We start from the raw sequence: 10,326 nt of genomic DNA, 5'->3' as shown, positions 1-10,326 counted from the left end.
GAAGCTCCCTTTCCCTGTGACTGTGGGACATCTGACAGCTACCCGTAAACCATTCTGGTGTGCAGGCTGGTGCTCTACGTGTTTCCTTGTCTTTCAGTTGATGACCTTATTGAACGTTTCAAAACAGCTTATCTGTACTAATTAATGGCCTTGTTTAACTGTGTGTTTTGCTTCAGTGTCCTGTGAACACTAGCCACAGCCTTCTCAGCACAGCTAGCACCTGCATGGCCACCACCCCCTGACTTCCAACAGTCTCTGCCGTAGCACCACCACCAGTGCTTTTATCACCAGCATCCTGCTGGCTTCTCCTCTGTACCGGATAATAGCCATGGTCTTTCAGGTCTGCAACACCCCGTTGCTTTTCCTGATCCACTTGCTGTGGTCTCTAAGAGCACGGGGCTGCTGTCTGTGCCCCAAAGCCGGGGTCTTGCTGCTTTTGCAGTCATCAGGACTGTTCACCAGGACAGTCTTGATTGCATGCTTGGTCTCTGCCTCTTATTTGCAACATTGACCTAAGGACAAGGAAACCCATATAGCACCAACCTGCACTCCACCACGGTCTTACAGGTAGCTGTAAGACATGATTTCCAGCAGAAGCTGGTGGACGTGGCAGCTGTTACCTCTCATCTTGTATATCAGCGGTACCTATATTACTGACAGACACGATATGAAGATACAGAGGGAAGCAATGCCTCCCTGCAATCAGAGGAGAAAACGATGTCCACAGGCCCCCTCCCTCCTGTACCCGGTGCCTCTCTCTCACAGACCGAGTCAGGTTCCTCCTCCAATAGGTACTGAAAAAAGAAAGGACTGTTGCAACTCACCTCCAGGCTAGGTCCTGGTGACAAAGTGCACCGTGAAGGTGAGCACTGAAGTGGATGACACAAATAGGAGAAGAGAAGAAAGGAGAGCGTAGATGCGGGGAGGGATCAGCAGCGTGTTCCAGGTGTTCCTCTACGTCTTGAGCTGCGCCTGCCTGTCGCTACCACCAGAAACACGTCACCCAATAATAAAAGCTGTAATAAAGCCAGGACAGATTCCTCTTTGACAAATTAAGGAACGGTCAAATAAAGCAGCCCAGACATTGTTTGCGGTTAAAGCATACCTCACCATTGAAAGCACCTCTGCACATGCACTAGTCTGCTTCCTTTGCCAGTCTCAATCCACAGGATTTGCTTGTGATATGCTTTCTTCTTCACCTTGTGTCGCAGGAGGAGAGCTCTGTTTGGGAAGGACAGGCAAAGCTGGCATGGATTGGAGGTGTAGGCATCAGGTCTGCAAGTCCCCTGCCAGCTAATGGGCTTCATGGCACAGCTGCCGCCGTCCCCACACCAGGTCACCTCTCCTTGTTACCTTTCCAGGATCTTAAAGCGCACCTTGGGACTGGTGACTTCAGCAGCTTCAGAGTAGATGAGCGCTTGAGCAAGACTGTCTGTGGGATCGCTTTTGTGTCCAGCACCCCAGACCGTGCTTTGGCGCATCTCCAGCCCAGGTGAAGAGGCATTGTACATCATGGTCTGTGGACAAGGAGAGGTTGTTTGTTTGCTATGGCCAGAGTGAATTGATCTTACATCGAGCGTGGCTGCACTTGGCTGGGATATAAAAAAGCCATTATGTGTTATTATCAGGCGTAAGTATATTCAGCTGTAAATATGAATTGTTGGTCTGGAATTAATTCATAGGAAGAGTTTTAATGCAAGTTTGGGGTGTTTTGGGTGGGCAAGGGGATTATAAATGGACAATACGAGGTGGAAGATTTTACATTTCCAGGCCTTCTACCAGCAGGTGTGTGTTTCCTGGGACAGAGTTGGAGGTGATCTGAAGTGTATTCAGGTGCCTCCTGCAGACTTGGGAGCACTCCAGCACAGGTGAGAGCAAAAAAATATACCATGGCATGAGGGATGGGGTACATAACTCATGGTTTGCTCACCCCAGGGTGATCCAGGCAGCCTGAAGTCTCATGGCCTGAGAAGGTACCAGCCTTTCAACTGCTCTGCCTAGAAATTCCACACTTGAGATCTCAACTGTGACTTCTTGCCCTTTTCCCATGGCACAGGCTACACCTATACTAGCAACTGAAACAATACGAGGGCACAGGCTCTAGATTTAATTCACCTAGAGGCTGAAATTTGGAATGGTCCATGGCCCAGCTCTGGCATGATCCAGCTAGCGCTATGCCAAATGTGACTCAGGTGCAATTTGGGAGTTAGCAGGGCAAGCGACCATTCCCTACAGGTAGTTTGCATGTGGCCACTCCTTCATGGCAAAAGGATTTCTCTAACATGAACATGGCTCAGCCACACTGGTTAGCCTCAGGAGAACAGACTTGTCCTACAAGGGTAGATGCAGTCGTGAAGTTCAGGCGTTAGCCGTCTTTCTTGCCGAGGGTCCATGAGCTCTGCAGCCAGCAGCACAAATGAAGACCCTGCACGCCCAGATGTCCCCAGATGCAATTTTACTCAAGGCTGTAGAGGAGAAAGAAGATCTGAATTTCCCAGCATCACGGGAAGCCCTGAGTTGAAGGATCCTTTAGCACCAGATAGGAGGCTTCAGGCAGGTGGAAAATTCAAGACTTTTGTACCCCTGCAAACCAGGAACATAAGGAACTTAAGCTCAGCAGGGCAAACAAATGAGCAAGTGTGGGGAAGCCATGGAAAACAGTCACAAAGCTGTGGATTGAGAATTGTTGGAAGTGGCACACGTGACGTGAGGTGACAGATCACTTAGTCCAGAAGGTGATGTGAGATTGTAGCATGAATAGAACAAAGAGGCCATTCAGGTAATAGACTTGGCAGGACCAAACGCAGTTGACATGAAGACTTATTGTTATGTGATGAATAGTCTCAGTAATCCCTAAATCTGAAGACAAATAATGTTGTGTTTTGGAGAAGCTTCCTGGTTACTGCCCTTGCTGACCCAGCAAGTGATGGCGGAGCTTCAGATGTTGAGCTCTCGCCCAGGTGAGCATAGGAAAACACAAGGGCTGAACTCCCAACGGGGCAAACGTCACTCACCCAGGGATGCTAGTGGGTGAACAGCTGAGACTTCAAAGAGGTCACCAAACGCAGGCAGTCCACAATGGATAATCCACAATGACGGATTTGCAAACACACTGGATTTGTCTACATTACTAAATAAATGGGCCTTGTCCCCAAGGCCAAGTGACCCAGCTTGACTCCCATCCCCGCTGCTTCTCAGCCAACTGCAGCCGCATCCAGGCTTTTTGCTGGGAATGGTCTCTGCCCTGGGCTATCCTTGGACCATGTCTAAGTGCTGTTTGAAGGGCGCCGTTTAGCATGGGCTAAAATTGTGCCAATGTGTTTGCAGTACAGATTATATTGGGACGGTGTTTAGACCTGTGCCCTGGCTCCATTTATTTTCCCATTGCATATGTAGCTCAGGGCTACAGCTGAGGGGTGAGTTCTTGGAAGCATTTAACTGATCAGACACCTTGTCCCAAGAAAAACAGACTGCAAGCAGACAGGGCACGTGTCTTACAGCCCCATCAGCAATATATCTCTGCTAGTATCAAGGCATTTAATACTTGCATTAAAATTAACTGGAAAAATGTCTCTATGTACCTCCAATTCCTTTGAAAAGCTTCTGCAGAGTCTACAAGGGAACAACACTACGTTTCCCTGCTCCAGTTGCTTTGGGCAGGCTGCAAAGAGTAAGAGCAGGGCAAAGCAGTGGGAGGAATGCAGAATTCCTTTGTGAAGACTCACCAGGGAGCTTTGCCCGGGGCACTCACAGGTGCCGTCTCCAACTGCTCCCTGCTCATCTCTTGCAGAATATTTTGTTGAGGCTTTCCAGGAACAGACATGTTTTGGGAGATGATCATTAATAGGCAAATACCAGCATGGATCCAGTAGTAGTCCTAAACGTGCAGCTGAGCTTCAGTGGGTAGGATGGGTAGATCTTGTCCATCTTGTTGATGTTCCCCTCCAACACCCCAGCCTTTTTGCCTGCATAGACATAAAAGAAGTGTCACTAGGCACTCTCACCCTGCCAAATTTCCCATGTGGGTTTCCAACATAAGGGAGGAGGATCAGGGAGATGGGAGGGGCCCAACCCCAAATGTACAACAGGTCCTAAGATGCTGAGCATGTTGTTTGTGCCTCACCGTATAACCACGTGTCCTGGTTGGCATCCAGCAATGGGTTTCTGATCTTCTGGGCTAGACCCACCTCATGGCCCAGCCCAGCAACAGCAGAGCAGAAAGATGCAGCCACCAAGAACAAATTTAGCAGTGCCTGATCCAGAGCCCTTTAATGTCAGCAGGGAGACTGGGATGGGAGTGTGAGGTTGGTAGCCAGCCCTGAACACCAGCATCCCCCAAACCCTGCACCCCCTTAGCCATCTGCCTCCCTGGGTGGGCCAAACCTCGTTACCACTGCCTCTCCCCAGACTGCCCCATGATTTTGCTCTACGTATATTATATCACCAGTCCTGTGCATTCGCCAGGACCACAGCTCCTCCTGGAGAGCAACACCACCCTTTGGCATGGGTCCGACTCCTTGGGGGAGCCCAGGCCCCGCAGCCCCACTGCTGCTCCCCACAGGCTCCAGCCTCCAGGAGAGTGGCGGGGAGTGGTGCAGGAAGGTAGTGAACTGTTTGTATTCCCAAGAACGTGCTATTTCCTTCTAGAGAAAAAGAAAAATAACAATTGCTTGTGCTGCATCAAGAGCTGAACCACACCAGAGGGATGACAGCACTAATGGCCCCGCTTGCCCAGGCCATGTTCACACACAGCATTGAAAGGCTCCGGCGTTCTTCTGGGGAGGAATCAAGTTATTTTTTTTCCCCAATCAGCTTTTGGAATCAGAGATGCTATGTGTCTCCAACATGCCCAAGTGCATTCAGCAAAAAACTGTGTTCCCTATGACAATTTATGCTCCCTTCCCTGATTCAGTAGCAGCCCAACACATGGTGTGCTGCTCCCTCCGAGCTGCCCCCATCCTGCCCATTCCTTGAAATCATTAAGCGTCTTTCCCAGGTCAAGAGCCAAGATCCTACATTTCTCAGCATTTAGTAATCAGCATGTGATGGTGTCAGGGTAGGATTTCAGCAACAGCAGATAGTAACACCTCTGAAATCCATCTTGGTACAAATAATCTGAATAGACAGACCCGGATACTTAAGTAGAACAAAAGCTACGCAGGAACATAGAAACATCCCTGGTGGTGAGGGAGGGCCTGGTTTTTAAAAGTGATCATTCCTAGCACACATGCTATCTGAATGCTGCCAACAGGCAGCTTTCTGGTTTAGAAACATTTCTTCCATCTCACACGAACCCATCCCATGTTGGGCTTGGAGACAGGAGAGGAAAGAGGGAGCAACCCTACTCTTGGCTCTGGGAATTTGCTTTTCTCAGCTTTGCAGAACTAGGTGGTGAGGTCAGTTTTCCGCCCTCCCTTGAAGACTTTTCCACTCTGTGCCTGGATATCCCTGATGACTTTTGAACTAAGCGACAATCACTGTGAGATTTGTTAGGGCTCATGGAGTCCCAACAGCTGCTTCAGCCCCACTGTTCTCCCCAGTCTATGCCCAGCATCTACAAAGTGCCCAGAATCTATAAGCTGAATGCTACCAGGAATCTGCTGACTGGAGGTCAGCCAACTGCCAACAGCTTCACTACTTCCTATGAGATTCATTACATCTATGCTTCTGTTCCCATTCCCAGCCCAACCTCGACTCCCAGCATCCTATAAGGATATGGACTTGAAAAAAGGGTACTATGAAGTTATATCCACAGCTGCACAGCAGCCCGGGAGCAGAGGGTTCTTTTTGCTGGAGATGTTATGAATAAACCATCAGTGAGTTTGGAATCCTACTGCCTCATTGTTTAGTTTGGTTCTGGTTTGCTTTTTGCCACATTTCCTAAAGAAATGCAGGCTGTGACAGGGCTGCGGTTCGAAATTTTGCCTACCCAGCATCCACATACCTGCTGGTCCCCTGTGACCTGTGTGCCTGTCTTCCCAGGGAGTCACCACCTCTCCTCTCATGTGAAAAGTCCTGCAGGAATCTCACTGCTGCTGTATCTTCACTTTCATCTTCCCTTCTTCCCTGCCTTTTTTTACATCCAACACAGAGGCTCTCCAAGACGGTTTCCACTGGAGAAAACAAGACTTGACCACCTCTGTCTTCAAAGCTATGCTCAACATCTGGTGAAGACTCAGGGGAGTTCACAAGACAACGGCTATTTCATAGGTTTATACTTTTTAAGACCAGGAAAGACCACTCCATCCTCCAGCTGCGCCTGGAAGGACATCATCCACACAAGGACCAGCTGGCTAAAACACACCACCCCAGGAGGTATCAAGGTAGATTTAGGAGCTATTGTCTGGCTTTAGAATTCAGCAGGTGAGGATCTAAGCTCTTTTTTTCCCTCTCTGAAATCCTTCTGCACCCACTGCTCTCATCCCACAACATTAAGAACGTGCTATAACCCAGCCACGAGTGTGGATGGCAAAACAGAGCATGTTGGGGCATTTCAGAGGCAGTTCCAATGCTACCCATAGCCCTGCCATCGCCCCAAGCCTCCACTTCAAAAGAGAAGGTAGATAAGATATTGCCTGCTAATGGCTTTCCATATAAATATTAGGACCTTCCCTCTCAACCAGTTTATTCTGTGCACTGACCCCCTCGCCGGGGTCACAGGGAATGGGAAACCGTGGGAGGTCCCCAAGTTTTATAAATGAGAGGGTTTCCCTGCATAGACACGTACCATGAGGCACCCAGGAGCCAAAGACACTGATTAATGGTACCAAGAAGGTCTGTTGTAGGGGAGCAGCCTCAGAGCAGTGCTGGGGAGGGATTACCAAGAGATTTAGCAGTTCAGGTGGATTAAGGGTGATTTGTCAGTTGTCTGCCATGGGTCTCCACAAAAAAACCCCAAAAAATTTTAAAAATGGCCAAGGGCTGAAAATCATGTAGTATGAGAGGAGGAGACAAAAATGCAGTCATTCCCTTCGGGTTTGATGACGTTGAGGTTCGAATGCGGGTCCAGGTATCTAATGCAGGCTGTTGGGTGGATGCACAGTTGGTCTGAGGAGTGGGTGAGACAGAGGTTACCTCCAGCAGCAACTTGCCATCTCCTCCGCTGCACCACGTGCAGCTCCCAGTGGCTATAGCCACTGCGCGGGCAGGACCCTGGTGTTTCGGGGGCTGCAAAGACAAGTCGCAGCTCCCCACGCGTGAGATAACGACCCAAAATAGACAAGAGGAAGATTGGGTCTTACCAGACACTGGCCACACCCTCGCAAAGCATCCTTTGGAAAGGCTGAGCTGCACCCCAGAGACGGCCCACTTGCAGCTGATTCCAGGTCTCCAGCTGCACACTTTGGTTGCCAGAAGAAAGCAGATTTGGGCAGTGACCCCCCGTATGCACAGCATCTATTTTTTTCCAAGAAAAGGCAAAGGGAGGGTCTAGAAGGGGAAAATGTAATAGACAAGTAGCTGGAAATGTAACTAACAAAATTATAATGAAGACCATGCTAGCAACACATCTCTGGTTTCAGAGGAAATCTAGATAAACAAATAAAGGTGCACAGGTCTCAGATTGTAAAGAACAACGCAGGACACACCGCTCTATAATTTGACTCTTGCAAAAGGGACCATTTTGGAGTTCCCCGAGAACGCTTGACTTAAGTTATTTCCTCAAACCTTCCCCTAAGGATGGGGTGGACATGGAAGAGCCAACGAGGCAGCAAACCGCCCTCCCCCAGCTAATGAAAACCAGCACCCCGGCAAGGGTTTGTCAGGAAAGCACAAAGCAAAGGAACAGGAGCAATTCGGGGAGCTGGGGCTGGGCAGGCACACTCCCACGCCGGGACAGCTCCCAGCTGCCATCTGCTATATGCAGCCTTGATTAAAACACCATTTCTCTACAGGGTTGACAAGTCCGTGGCAACTCCAGGTGAACACCATGGGCTCAGCCTCTAAAATCTTGCCCAAAACCAGAGGCAGGATCCACTGGGACATGCCCTGGGAAGGCCTTGGTAGAGTCAAGGATCAGCCAAGGTGTCTATCCCACTTCCTGAGATCTCATCTGGGGCCAGCCATGGGCCTCTGTTTCATTTATTTCAAAATGCTTCATTTTGGGTTGCAGCAAATTGGGCTGTTTTGCTGTTTATTTTTGCATTGTACTATGCTGTCTTCAAGTTTCTAAACAGAAGTCACTTCCAACCCCAAAATGGAAAATGTTCCTCCTGCAAATGGAAAATGCAAACGTTTCCATTGTGGCCACATAGCTTTTTTTTCTCCCCACCCCGCTAAAGTCTTTCTGCATTGAGAAATCCATCTGCAGTGACACTTGGCTGCAAAAAAGGGTTCAAATCGGCCTTTCCAATAACAACTTCCCAAAGCCGAAGATTTTTGGAAGCTGCTGCCAGGGTGCTCCAAGGTACCTGCTCCCAAGATGACCACCGCTTTGCAGAGCCTGAGGGAAACACCCTGCTCATGGTGCTCATCTCAGGTTTGTGCCAGGGATAGGACAAAATTCAGGACACACAGAAGATCTAACAAGCAACACATTTTCCTAGAATTCGGCCACTGTTGTTTGAGAAGGATGAATGAACAAGAGGAAATCTGGCGGCCACCTCACTTATCTGATTACAGGTTGACCAAACCACCCTGCTTTTTGATGCTTCATCTCCCACCATCGATCTGAACCAAGCTTCCCAGCCCAAGCGGGGCCCCGTTTGCACACTCCCTCCCAAGGACCATGCTCGAACCTGGCGGCAGTGTGGAAGGAGGCTCAGCTGGTTCCCATCCGCGTCCTCCCAGCAGCTGCCCCCAATGAGCTCCAGATGCGGGACTGGGTGTGCAAGGGCGCGAGGCGCTGTGCTGGAGGGAGAAGGCGGAGGCAGCTGAGGCTGCTGCTTTTATCTCCTTCACTTTGTTTATGAAAAGAGAATTAGCGCGTGGTTGCCAATAATTTACTCTGGTGAGGGCGCTCCTCCAGAAATACTTTTACTGCTGTCACAGCGAGCGGACATGGCTCGCCTTCCATCAGCTTTCTCGCCACCAGCCAGGGCTGCTGATACCCAAGAGTGGCCACTCATTGCTGGGGAGGCTGCCGCTTGAGCCCATCCCAGCCTCTCACAGCGGGGTCCGCACGGGTGGGTGGCCAAGCAGGCAGGAGCAGTTGCAAGGAAAGCAAAGCCCACTCTGCTCAACCACCTTCCCAGAGGTTTCTCCTCCTCGGGCACAGAGGGTCCAGCTGGCTTTGCCTTGGGGTACCCCAAAGGCTGTGGCATCCCATGAGTCACATCCCCACTGGGGTGCAAAGCCCTGCCATCCTCTGGGCAGGGAAGGTGGCTGTAAAATGAGCATGCTGGGCTGCAGGAGGCTTTTCCCCAAGAACCCGCGTCATAGAACTCAAGAAGGCACCACTGTGGCAGCCTTGGAGAAGAGGGATTCAAGATCTAGTATCTTAGAGCAAAACTTCATCCCCGAGTGCTTTGAACGATACAGAAGGCAGGCGACAAGCAGTGCCCTCAGGCTGGAGAGCCTGCCTTTGGGCAGGCAGCTCACCTGTGCTGCTGTGCCTCCCAGGGACGCCATGTTTCTGGAGAGCTCTGCTGGATTTGGGGCAGGATGGGAGTCCAAAAACTGGAAGAAGCCGAAGCGCCTTTTCCCAGCAAGATGGGATCGGTGTGTTTTCCCTCCCAGTGCTGCGTAGGCCTGTTGATAGATAATTGGATTAAGAGCAAGCCAGCATCTGCTCAAGGTTATTTATTGCTTTTAAGAGGCAAGCTTTATTTGGAATTATTTTTATCTTATCTTATTTTTGGTGCCTGTGTTGGGTCTGAGTTATGGAAATGTCCTGGATGCACCAGCATCTCCCCTGCGTGGCGTCAAACATTTGCCAGGCAAAGGCAGCCCTGCGTTAGCCCTGGGGAGACTTTGGCAGGAGCCCCCCTGCTCTGCAGCTGATGCGAGCGTCCTCCCGTACTTCCCGAGCTGGACCACCGAGCTGTTTGCCAGCATCACAGTTTATCGCCCTCCCCAGGGAAGGTGGCATGGGGTGAGGTGCCCCAATGCTCTGCAGCCCTGCTAGCCACCCGCCGCGCCTCCCTTCCTATGCCATCAAGGGTTTGCAGGAGGAATTCCTCTAGCTCCATGCACCCATCCTACTGATGTTTCGGATGCTTTTGGCATTCTCCAAAGCGGCTGCCGCTGCTTTATGGGCTCATTTGGGAGTTGATTTTGTACAGAATAAAAAGAAATCACGGTTGGGTTGAGGGCAAATGGCAGGAGCTTCCAGCCAGGGCAGAGGGCTGTGCACACCCAGCATTTGGCCCCAGCTCCTGCTGTCATCTC

Source organism: Calonectris borealis, chromosome 28, assembly GCF_964195595.1.
Source record: "Calonectris borealis chromosome 28, bCalBor7.hap1.2, whole genome shotgun sequence".
NCBI lineage: Eukaryota > Metazoa > Chordata > Aves > Procellariiformes > Procellariidae > Calonectris > Calonectris borealis.
The sequence above is the reverse complement of the archived record's forward strand: the minus strand, read 5'-3'. Positions refer to the sequence as shown.